Raw genomic sequence first — 13,301 nt, forward strand, 5'->3', positions numbered from 1 at the left:
AATTAACAAATTATGGGTAATTTGATACAAGACCACTCAAGTTTATGGTTACATGGCAACAGTGCATTTTGCTGACTTTTGAGCAAGACTAATGACTAAGACCTGGGCAGAAAGAGCAGCACAGAATATCCACAGGGCAGAAAGTCCCTTGTTCTGGTTTTCAGGGAGGAAACCTGATGATTCCAGGGAGTAAGAGCGGATGTTGCCATAGAAGGAGACTTACTCGTTGTTCCTTATTTCTACTAAGCCAATTATGTCTGGAGATCAACTTCCCAATGATACTACTTGTCAAAGCTTACTTGTTGCCCTATGTTTAAACTCTACCGCACAGTACTAATGGGCTGTATTCTTTATTCTCTCCATGGGCTTATAAATAAATAGTTCTTGTCAGAGACATTATGCACATAGACTTGCATGAACTCAATGTTAATGTGGCTTTCAGCCACTCCTCTACTCCTGCCCATTGTGAAGATGTATTTTGAAAGCCATTTTACCAATAAATGCTGAGCAGGTGATAGATGAGATTTCATTAGTAAGGCAGATAGATACAAGCTGACATCCTGGTTGAATCGGTTATTGGAGCTGGGGGTTACAGAAAATCCTTAGGGATGCGTGTACAGGCATGTAAAACCACCAAGGTAAAGAGCAACATAAAGAAAGCCTTTAAGTTCGTTATTGCTCTGAGCCATGATAGTTGTCCCAAAGGTTTGGCTGGCTTTGGAACTACTGCCTGAATGTAGCAGAGAAGCCCTCTTAAGCTAAATGCACGCCTTTTATTTTGTTGTATCTCCTTCCTTAAAACACATTTATTAAACTTTGCACGTTAAGGTAATAAATACACTATTACATCTGGCTTGCTACAGCCTGTTGCTAAGAGTGACTGGGAGGCTGGCAGAGCTCCCCAGGGATTCGCCAATGCTGGGAAGTCCCACTGAGGTTTTCGGGGCGTTGCTCCCCTGAGCTGCCAAGCCCGGTCTGGGTGCTGGTAGCACAGGGTGGGGGAGCAGAGCCTCCTGGGCACATGCTGCCCCACACCGCTGGGGCACGCAGCAGGGCGGTGGGCAGCAGGCCTGGGACTGCCCGTGTAACTGTGAGGTTGTATATGAGCTTCTAGCTGCCTCAAATAGGGGCCCTGTAATGAAAGGAGCAAAAATGAACCAGAGATCTTGCCCACACTGGGCAGGGTTTGCTAGTACAGTTTTCCAAGGCACCTCTGTTAAAACAAAAGGGGATTTTTTTGTGTAATGTAGTTCCTTTTGGCTGTGTTGGCGATTGCGACTTTTTTGCCAGATGGGTCTGGCATCTAGATCTTTTGCCATTGTAAGCGTGTCAGGCAGGGAATGAAAAAGAAATCATAGCTGCGCTGACAGTACCTTTCAACACTGATGAGGAATGCCTATGATCACACACAGAGATGGGAGATGAGTAAGAGACTCGAGGCCACGCTCTGCTCCAGCTATGCAGAGATGCTGAAGAACAATAAAGTAGAGCAGTTTGCTTAGGAAAGTCTCTCAGGGCTGCTGGATGTTGGATACGTGCCCCTATTCTTTTGGAAAGTAAAAGCATGAAGTCATGGAGAAGAGAAAGGAAGACACATACTCTTCTGAAAAATGGCCTGTTACATCTATGTTTTTTCCCCTTTCAGTCCAGGGAAAATATTGTGCAATGCAGGTGATGGAAGCATTGCATTTACAAAATGAAAAGATGAAAAGTCAGTTCTTGCAAAATTCAGACTTAAGATGAGTGGATAAGAGAACAAACCTGGCTCTGCACATGATCTGATCATGAATGGAAAGTTGTACATGTGCTTCTGTCTTTCTACAGATCAGGAGTTTGTAGCAGATTGTGTCCTGCCCCATCAGACTGTCATGCCGTTAGTAATGTTAGGTGATGTGAGACGATTTCTGTGAGGAGGCTTTGGCAAGCAGAGTGCCCAGCTGCCCCAGGCCTTGCAGCATCAGCCTGAATGTTTGTGACAGGCAGTTGATCTGCAAAATTTGGAGCATTCAGGTTTGCACACAGATTATGTCTACTTGGAGTTTCTCATGCCTTTTCTCACCAAAATCTGAAAATTCCAATGCTCGTTATTGCCTTGCTGACAGTAGTATTTTTGTTTGCTCTCTCACTAAAGATACCTGAAGAAAAAGCTATTTGTCTTTTCAGAAGAGGCTTAAAACAGCTTACTTGACTTATTTTCATTTAAGCTGTTGTTATAAATTTATGTCTGGGTATGGTTTTTGTTCTTCCCTGTACCTAGACCAGCTTGCAGTCTTACCTTTATGCCATAGTTTAAATCTTGTGAGTAGAATCTCAATAAAAGACAAATGGCAAACCTTTTTATAAGCATTATTACTGCTTGTTGGATATGTAACGTAAGTATTAAAATCTGAAAAGGTTCTGCCCACTATGCTATCAAACCCATTTCTGTGGCAAAACTTATTGCATACTGAATATTTACTTGTAATAACTGTCCCACGAAAATTGCAGTAATGCCATCTTAAATACGTTCTTTTCAATGCAGAACTAACATGATTATACAACATAATTTTTTCATTAAATTTCTAAAAATGTGGCTGATCTGTACCTCCTAGCAGGTACTGAAGTGTTTATAATCATGCTGAGCTGAAGGCCTGCTTTCACAACCATTGTGTTTTTAGGAACGCATCGAAAAGGAGATGAGATCAGCCCGAATATGGAGGGTTGACTTTCCCTTTAATGGGTAGTCAGTGGAGAGTGTTTCTGTAAACACAGAAGAAAACCAAGCATGTATATGTTTGGGAACAAGGTTCTTAATTTATGGAAATCACTGCTACCCAGCGGAAGTCAGTGAAGCTATGACAGGTCATTCCCTGCAGCAGATCTGCCCTTTGGCTTCTGCAAATGTGTGTTTGTGTGGGTAATGTGGGACAAGCTGCATGTGGCTATCCACACTGACTAATGTCTTTCCATGGGAACATGACACCACTCTCAAAAACTACTTTGGCAAACTGTGTACTGTGTAGGAACCGATTTCTTTCTGTCAATGCAATGCAATGATGCTGCAGCCTGCACTCAAAAAGACTATTACCAATGATTAAAAGCTCTCAAATTACATAAGGGGTAAAACTCCTGTTGCCTGAGAGGAACTATCTGGCCAAACCAGGGTACGTCTAAAAACTTTGGCACACATTCTTACAGGTAAGAATATCAAATCTGCTCCTACCTTTTCTATATGGCAGGACTGAAGCCCCCACCAGGTCTATGTGTTGCTGATCCAGAGCTCTAACAGGGACACTGTTAAATAGGTTCAGGAAAGATTTCAGAATTCCTGTCCATCTCCACATCTTTGCAAGGATTTACTGTTACTGGTGGTTTTTCTGCACCAGATTATTTTGCCAGCAGTGTGCACGTGGAAATGAATTTGGCCCTAAAAAAAGAAAAAGACAAGGAAAAGAATCCATAGTTGTAAGACAGAACAAAGTACAATGAACTTGTAAAGAAAAATGATTTGCCATCCCTTTTTCAAAGCACAGTGCAATTTTTCTAAATTGATTCCTACTCATTTTCTTGTCCCTGCTGCATATGACATGAAGAAACAGACTCAAAGTAATGGAAGAAAGACTTAGGCAAGGCATTAAAAGCAGAGATAGTGAAGCACTGGGACAGATTGCCTGCAGAGGCTGTGGAATCCCCATTCCTAGTGTTTGATGTTTGTCTTATCTTGTCTAAGATAAGAGGAGCATTTGTAGGGAATGACAGAGATAGTGATTTTGCCCTAAGAAAAAGAGTGAATGGCCTCTTGAAGTCTCTTCCAGATTTCTGCCATCCTCCCCTCTCCTTTCCCCGTGATTTATGTTTCCTTGAGGTTTCTGCCTGCCCTCTCCTATTTTCTTAACTGTGCATTATGGAGGGCTTGCATATAATTGTTGGGTATTTGAGTGTAATAAGATGTTTTTCATTTTCTTTGATTTTCCAACTACATTTTGATTGTTACATATCTGAAATAGCATATGACCTTGTTAAACCACACTTCAGTAAACTATAGTTCGGAACAAAGAATGCGGTTTTGGATCTGGAGTTCAGCAAAGAACAAACCAATCTCATGCTACTGTTCTGCCAAAGAACGATGTGGTTCGCTTGAGGTGAAGGTCCTCAGAGGCCACTCAGAGGCCAGAGAGCCATCTCCTCAGCCACAAAGTATACAGGTTGGATCATAGCGAGGGTATTAACTCCACCCCATCTGGGTGGTCTTCATCTCTCAGCCTGGCTGATTTGCAGACTATGCAAATCCTCACTCAGCAGATGAGCAAGGAAGAAGACAGAAGAGTGCTTCTTTCCGTGGTAGGTAAACCACACATTTCACTCTGCCCTTCAATCATGTTGCTTCAAGCCAAGCTTCTGTTGAGTCATGAAACCGAAGAGACCGCTGTGTTCCCCTGTGATGTTAAAAAGCTAAGACCTATTCTCCAAAAAAATTCTTTTGCATGGAGACATTAGGATGCCTTTTTCTGAAGAATCTCACAAAATCTCCAGAGTAGAATTTGAGGATTATTCTCTCTTTAACGCATATATGCATATATATTTGGGAATATGCCCATGGGTAGGTAAGCCTGCAGGCCAGGGCTGGGTGCTGTGGCTCTTATGCAGGTAGTCAGGTAAAACTCTGACTTTGTTTTGAGGATTTGCCACAGATAAAACAAGAGACCTCAGGAGGACTTATAAATTTTGACCCCATGCTACCTTCCTGTAGCCTCAAACAGCATTTCTGAATACAAAAGATCTGTGTGTTTTGTCTCACTGCAGGCACAAGTGACAAGTTTCTTTGCTGCAAGCAGAAGAGTGATTAGACCATGACAAGGTTTTTCTTCTCTCAGCAAAGGTTGAACGGGTCAGTTTAAAAAACCTTCCACTACTTGACTGCCCACCCTTTGTGCCTGGAGCACCCATTGATACTGATGGATAAGATAGCAGGTGGTCCTAAGGATTGGATTTCATATCTCAAAATTGACCTTCAGAATCAGCTATGGAAATAATACAAGGGTTAAAGTCAATGAAAAAAAAAAAACCCAAACCAAAAAAAGTCACTTTGGGGCCATGAAGGTCTATATTTACATCTTGTGGAGATGAAGGAACCAGTGCCTGAAATTAGCGGTTGAACGGTTGTATTTGCAGAGAGTGAGCGTGAATGTGTGTGCGTGGGGGGTGTTTTTCTGCTAATACAGACCAGGACTCCCCTATAATTAGAGGTGGCAGGTGGTGAGGTCCTGCCACAACCATGCATTCACTCTGTCTCCTCACTCAAAAATAGGATTTGGGGAAGCGGGGAGGCGTGCAGAGGGATGTCTCAGGTTCTTGGTTTTTTCACAAAGCGTACCCAACATGGTAATGCCGAGCATGATTGATATCAGTTTGAAGCAAGCTGGGTGTTTTGTTTTGGTTTTTTTTTTTTTTTTTTTTCTGCCCTTAACCAGACCTGAAAAGCAGTCCCAGGCTGTGGCTTCAGCAACCGGCAGCGTGAGGCCAGCTGAGTTGTGTAGACTCCCACAAAGGGTGTCTTGCTTCCGGCAGATGTCCCAGATACCAAGCCATTCGATCCCACCACAAAAATAGTTGCGTAAAATATTGTGCATTGGCTCTGGCCTGACAGTGATGGGACTGTTCCGCTTCGTTGGGCGGGTGGAAACATCCCGCCGGGGCTGTGGCTTGTGTCCAGCAAGCCTTCTCCCTCCATGGGGCAGTGAGGTGCCTCCATGTAAGAATGAGAAAAGGAAGAGATATGGGGGAGTTTTCCCTTCCCTTTTACAATTGTGCTTTTAAAAATGGACATGGGTTTTCCTAATCGACTGCTGGTGCCTAGCTTTGCTGCCAGGAGGGATGGGAGAGGGAATGAAGTAGGGCTTAAGGCTTCTGACACATTTTGGGACTGTTGCTCCGTCGTCAGGAAAGTAAGGACCAACAGCCAAACCCTCAGCTGGTGACAACTGGCAGTGCTGGGAAGCCAATTTACACCTGCTGGGGTTCTGGCCCCAGAGGAGCATGAAGGAAGTGAAATGTTTTGCATGACACAACGTGAGATGGTGAGGAGCCGGCAGGCTCAGGAGCATTGTTATTGTTGACACTGCTGTTGGTCTTCTTAACGTCGCTTTCTCTTTTCCATGTCATGGGCTTCCCACCCGTGGCCTTTCCCAGCATTGCTGAGAGCAGAACTGTGCCATTGCAGAAGTCGAAGCTGGTAACCACTACTGACCACTGCATACATATATTTTTCAGAAAATCATACCATAAAAATCATGCCAAAAATTATCCAAATTCCACAAAATAGTCCCACATGGACGGCTCAGTGAAATCATTCAAGAATGCTGCTTTTGAAAACAAAATGTTCTTACCCAGAAGAGGCCTTCTGTTTTGTTCATTGGGTTTCAGACCTGGCCAAAAACTGGCTCTGCTCCCCCTTGTCCTTTCTCCTGGTTTTATGGGATGTGTACTGCCAATCTGAGCTGTGAAATTGGGCCAGGAACCACACCCAGAGAAGCAATTAACCTGGTACCACCATCAGTGAAGGGAGGGCAGCGCAGCCCAGTGGCCTCAGTACTTCTGGGCCGCTGCATGTGACAAAGCCTGAGCTGCCTGGCTTCCAGGCAGACTGAACTAAGTTGATCCCCCTTGGGAAGTCCAAGCGTGTTGCAGCCGCACGTGCTGCCCCCAGTCTCTGCCTCCATCAGCGTGCACTGCTCGAGTACCACAGAGCACGCAAAACAGGTGTCAGCTCTTCTGACGCAGGTTGGAAAATGTCACTGCTGCTTAAGTTAAAAGTAAGTTATGTTACAAGCTGTAAAACAGTGGAAAATGAATACTTGCACTCTCCCAATTTTCATGAGCTGTCCTGTCTCGGTTTCTGGTGTCCGGGACTCTGGTAATCCTCTTCAGTGTAGTTGCTCTGAAATAATCTGGGCATGCTCATTACTCTGGTAATCCTCTTCAGTGAGTTGCTCTGGCTCCCATCTGCAGCAGCATGTGGCTTTTACAACCTTCCCAGCCTAAAAGAAGCAGTGTTTTGTGGTGCGCTGGCAGTTTGTTTGTTTGTTTGTTTACTTTTTTTAGAAGGATCTCCAACCACAGCAGATTTTCCCATTTTCTAGGGGAAGCACTGTAGGCCAAAAGTGGAAGAATGAAAACTGGGAGAAAATGTAATAGGTTAATATCTCCCTAGATCTGAAAAGCAAGAAAACTAAATTGACTGTCAGTACAAAAAAAACCATATAGGATCAGAAGAAAGTCCATCCACTCACATGTGCTGTCTCTGGCATGTGCTTAGGGCAGAACAAGTACGTGCTCCTAGAACATCCTCTGCTATAAAACTTCCTGGCTACCGGTCAGGCTCAGAAACTTGCCATGCTGGAAGCTGTTGCCTCTCTATCTTCAGTGGCTCCTTTAAGGATCCTGACTTTCCCTGGCTTTCCCTAATTACTTTTTGAACCTCTTTGTATTTCTGTCACACAAAGCACCCCGTGGTGGTGAGTTTCACCATTGCACGCTATGAGGACAGAGAGAGGGGTTGTCGTTTCTCAGCCTGCTGCAAGACCACAGAAGAACAGAAAACAACCCCACTGGACTGTGTCAGCATCCAGCACTGTTGTGAAAATCACAGATGCCAGGTGTATTTGTCTGTGCCATGGAGCAGCATCTGGTACCACATAAACGTTCTTGCTATGTCTCCTTTCAGGTTAGAGGGGTACAGAGGGCCGGTACCAAGTCCTGGTCTATCACGGTGAGTCCCTGACTGCTAGGATATCAGTCCTATTGATCAGTTTTATTGCAGCAGTACATAAAGGTCCTAACTTGGATCTGATCTGCATTTTCAAGATGATGTAAACCTGCAGCAAAAAAAGAGCTCATCTCCCAAGAGCTGGCCATTGAAATATTTAGGGAGCAAGAGAAGGAAGATTCAGGTGGGTGCACAAGGCTGTAGATAGCCACTATCTTTCCTTTGCCATTCCTAGATTTGCTGGATGCCTGAGTTGATGCAAGTGCAAGACAGTGCAAGTGTTGGGAATGCCTGTCAGACCATGACCAGAAAAATGTGAAGTCCCAGTTGGTTTCTTGGCTCCTTATGATGCTCTTTAAGGAGAACCCTCTGCCCTGGGGAGAGAGTGCAGGGCTGTGTCCAACACATCTGCCAAATTAATCTCTGTTCTCAATGTGCCTGGGACGTGTTAGTTAAGTCAAAACTGAAACTCTTCTTGTCAACACTGACCACTCAGAAAGGCAACAGAAGTGCATATCTGCATGTCAGTCCACACAGCGCTTCCCCACGGAGGTGTTTAAAAGGGAGCATGCCCAGATCCCTGTCTTTGCCTTTGCCTTCACAAAGATGTTTGAAGGCTGAACAGTGAAGAAAGGACAGCCTCTTCCTCTGCAAGCTGCAGTGTGTTTTGAAATAAGTTGTTGATTCCTTAGTAGTGATAAAAACATAGCCCCTATTTTATATTTTTCATTGATAGATCAGAGTAGGAACAGGCCTGTAGCTTTAGAAGTCTGGTGTCCTAGAGCATCCTTACATCTGCTCTTGGATTTTACAACCTGCTGTTAACACAACAACTTTATTTACTAAACAGGATGCAGAAAAACTAAGCAATCGAGCAGGAAGCTCTTAATGTAAATCCTCTTTGTGTTGTTTAAGTCTGGTTGTGCTCAGTGCTTTTAGCTGTGGTATATTGTATAAGTGATTTCTTTGCTTTTGTGAAAGGCAAGGGAGAAGAGAAGATAAAAATATAGTGCAAGGACAATGTAATACTAAGACTGCTGTTGGTGAAAGTGGCTGGTCCCTCTGGATGGCATCCCTCCCCTCCAGCCTGTCTACCTTGCCAAAATGCTTGGTGTCATCATCAAACTTGCTGAGGGTGCACTCGACCCCACTGTCCATGTTGCCGACAAAGATGTTGAACAGTACAGGCCCCAGTACCGACCCCTGAGGAATGCCACTCGTCATTGCTCTCCACTTGGACATTGAGCTGTTGACCGCAATTCTTTGAGTGTGACCATCCATCCAGTTTTTTATCCACCGAGTGGTCCATTTGTCGAATCCATGTCTCTTCAATTTAGAGACCAGGATATCATATGGGATGGTGTCAAACGCTTTGCACAAGTCAGGTAGATGATATCAGTTGATCTTCCCTTGTCCATTGCTGCTGTAACCCCTTCATAGAAGGCCACCAAATTTGTCAGGCATGACTTGCCCTTGGTGAAGCCATGCTGGCTGCCACCAATCACCTCCTTGTTTTCTACGTGCCTCAGCAGAGTTTCCAGGAGTATCTGCTCCATGATCTTGCCTCGCACAGAGGTGAGACTGGCTGGCCTGTAGTTCTGTGGGTCCTCCTTATTATCCTTTTTGAAAATAGGGGTTATGTTTCCCCTTTTCCAGTTGGCAGGAACCTGGCCAGACCACCATGACTTCTCAAATATGAGGGCTAGTGGCTTAGCAACTTAATCTGCCAGTTCCCTCAGGATCTGCAGATGTATCTCATCAGGTCCCATGGACTTGTGCACCTTCAGGTTCTTCAGGTGGTTTTGCACTTGATCTTCACCTATAGTGGGCGGTTCTCCGTTTTCCCAATCCTCGCCTTTGCATTCTGTGTCCTGGGCAGTGAGGCTGCAGTCCTTGCCAGTGAAGACTGAGGCAAAATGTCATTGGGTACCTCAGCTCTGTCTCTGTCCTGGGTAACCAGTTCTTGCATTTCCTTCCGGAGAGGGCCCACATTTCCCCTAGTCTTTCTTTTCTCGCTGACATACTTAAAAAAGGTTTTTTTGTTTGTCTTGATGTCCCTGGCCAGTTCTATCTGGGCTTTAGCTTGTCTAACCTGATCCCTGGCTGGGGATTGCTAAGTGATAAATGGTGACGAAATCTTCTTGCCTATTTGTACTTGATACATGCCAGCACCTGAGTTTTCTGTTGGTCTGAATGATAGTACACAACTGATGTCATGCAAATACCTTTCTATAAGGATCAAAGCAATTTAGGAGCTTAAGTTACAATAGATATCTAGAGGTATGATTCTTGTAAGCATCTAAAATGTGACTAGAGGTTTTTTTTTAAAGAAAAGCATACAATACGCTTGCTATTTGTGTGCAAGTATATTAGTCCTACAAAAAGCTTTAACTTAATATTTCTTGTACTCCTCCCCTACAGAATGTTTTACTATGCTGTAGAATAAAATAAGCAGCAACAACCATGTTTGTACAGTAATACACACAAAAGTACCTTTTCAGTTAGACTTACAGATCAGAGTTGAAGAACTGCCAAGAGACTTCTGCAGGCAGAAGAATGTTGTTGGAACAGTGTGCAAATGGCTCAACTTGTTGAAACAAGCCAAAACAAGATCATTTATTCCTAGATAATTGCATTAAATCAAGTTTGAAGTAAATGCAGTTTTGCCTATGGAGGGTGATAATATAATGTAGCTAATATAGAATAGGAAAACAGACTTCAGGAGCAAAATTAGTTCCTAATATAGCTTCTGTGGAATCAGTATATGTTACACTGGCAATAAATATGACTCATATTATCATATAGAAATGATATCTATATGAACATAACCTTTTAGATATATATGAAAATGACCTTTTTTAATAAGTTAGTAATCATTCTTAATAATGCAACTATTAAATGCCATATTTCCTAATGGGTTAGCTAGAGTGTTGTAAAAGCATTTAGCTAAGATATTTTTTGGTAAGTTGTGAGAGTGGTTCAGCAAAGTGGCACACCTGCTTAGTACTCCAGCATTTTCATGTAATAATACCATGGGCCACAGTCTGGTCTCACTTATGCAGAAACCCCAAGGTAATGGGAAAGCAGGACTTCTGGCCAAGGAGAACACATATTTTTCCTGGAAGTATTAATTTGGATGTTTATTCTGCCAATATTCCTGTAACAAACAATAGCTTCAAAATACAACTGTAGTGCCTCTAAAATTAACTTTTGTGCTCTGATCAGAACACATTGACTAGGCTTAACGTTTGATTTTCTTCCATCATGGATGTCTTTAAAAGGCCTTTTTTCTTCCTTTTTTTTTTTTTTTCTAGTGACTGAGGACATTCTTGAAATAAACTGTGACAATTGTGGGAAAAACAATGTTCATAAATTTTAATGAAAATAAGCAAACTGTGTAAAACTGCTCAATCTAAAGCAGCAAACTTCTTCATAGCGGTCAAGATTGTGAGGTGCACTTAGACCATCAGAAGACCTCACACTGATTTTACTGTCTAAAGAGAATATTGAAGGAATGAGGCCTGTAAAGACCAGCACCAGGAGAGAGAGCTGTGCTGGAACCCTTGTGTGGGGATGGTGCTTCCAGAGAAAAACTTCTTCAGCTCTCCAGCCAAGATCAGTTACAGCCAACACTGTGATCCAAAAGGTATCCAGGGAGTGAAGAAAGCTGTGGCTGAAACTTCCAAGAGAACTGGCTTAACCTTCAGTTTATGTGGTTAGGTACTCTTTTCAGTCTGCGTCCTCCTGCATGCAGCTTGAGGAGGACATTGAAGTTAAACTATAGGATAACATTTGTATAATATAAGGAACTGTATGAAGCTCTGAAGGGCAGTGGTGACACAGGTTATATTTACCTTCTGTCTGTACTGAACGTGATCTTCCTTAGTGCCTCCATGAGCTGTCAGACCTGCAGTATGACTATTAGGCAGGCTAGTAGCAGTACTGAGAAAAAATTAAAAATGTTTAAGTACTCAGAATTTGAAGGGAGGGTAGCAAAAACTGGTTATTGATTCATTTCTGCCTGAGCCCCCTCTAAACACATAAAGATGGTAGAGTGTATGTGTGGTTTCTATTAAGGAGATAATAATAGATGTGAAGTGTGAAAGAAATGCAGTCTGATGCTGCTTTACGCTCGCTGTAATTACCCTCTTCCCTTCACAGCTGCTCCGTGCAGCCCAGCTTTCTGTCTCAGTTTACCTCCTCCTCAGCCTTGCTGTGGTCAAAGTGGCCACAGCAGCTGCAGAGCATCGCATCTGGGGCAGCCAAGTGAGGTGGGGGGCAGCAGCCCCAGTGGCAACCTGCCCTGACTGTCTATGCGACAGGTATTTTCCCACATGGTTCCTGGGCACTGGTGCTGTGGGCTTTGGTGCTTGTCCCCTGTCATCCACCCCATCACTGCTGGGGGATGCCTCTGCTCCTGCCACACCAGTGCAGTCTGATGTGCGGACAGCCTTGCTCAGACTGGACTGGGCATCTCCCATTGCAGTGATCACCAGATGTCACCCACCCTAGGCAAATTCCTGTGAGGAGTACTGTCCCATGGGTGTCCCCCTACAGCACGTATTTCCTGGACAGATGCAGATTCAGACTGACCACAGGTCAAAGAAGAAATTATCAATTCTTCCTGTGCTTGGTCTTTGAAATGAGAGGCAGGTGATTTCCATAGATAGAAAGGGAATTTTTTTTTTTTTTTTTTTTTTTGTAATTATTACTAGAGGGATATGCTCAGTAAGGTCAGTGGTACAGGGGTAAGGATGGATAATTTCTTGATTTATTTCTGTGGGCTCACTGTGGGGTCTGCAGCTTGCCAGAGACTCCAGGACAAAGCAGAAACATAGTTTTCCATGTTGGTTTTCAAGCAAAGGATAAGACCTTTGAGTTCACATGGGCTAGATTGAGGTATACAGAAGGTCACTTCAGTGCAGGATTATTAAAATTGTCCTAATTTACTCCTTTGAACAACAGTTTGATCTACAAGTCCATGAAAGGTTTCCTGATTGAGTATGTGTGTGTGCGGGCCTGACATAAATAAAAGATACACTGAAGAACTGAAGATATTGGAAAGAAATCCCTTAAAATATTTTTACACAGAACAGCTGCATGTCTGGTCTCTCTAGCTTTATGTTAATTTCTGCTAAGTAGCTTCAAATTTCTCAGTGCAAGATTCTTCTTCTTTCAGCTATTCTGTAAAACTTTCTTTTAAGACCAAACACCAACACATTGCTCTCTTTTCTCCTTTTTCCCCATACATCAGCATCAGACAGATTATATTTGTTCAGCAAGACAGCCAAAGTCACTGCCTTTCAAAATTGCGCTGTGTATTACATTCTCCTATTTGACTCTCATTTTAAATCAAACTTTGTTCTTCAGCTGCTTGGAGACTGGGAAAGGGACAATTTGGCTGCAAAAGGACATGCTCTGGGATCAAACGGGGGGCTTGTGGAATGGGTACAGCTCCACATCTGAGTTTCAATTCACCTTCATCCTCCATCGTTTGGGGTTTTCTGGGTCCAGCAGTAATCCAAGCAGCTCGTTTTGACAGATTTAGAGAGTTTCA

The sequence above is a fragment of the Vanellus vanellus genome, assembly GCF_965231255.1.
Source record: "Vanellus vanellus genome assembly, chromosome: Z".
Classification (NCBI taxonomy): domain Eukaryota; kingdom Metazoa; phylum Chordata; class Aves; order Charadriiformes; family Charadriidae; genus Vanellus; species Vanellus vanellus.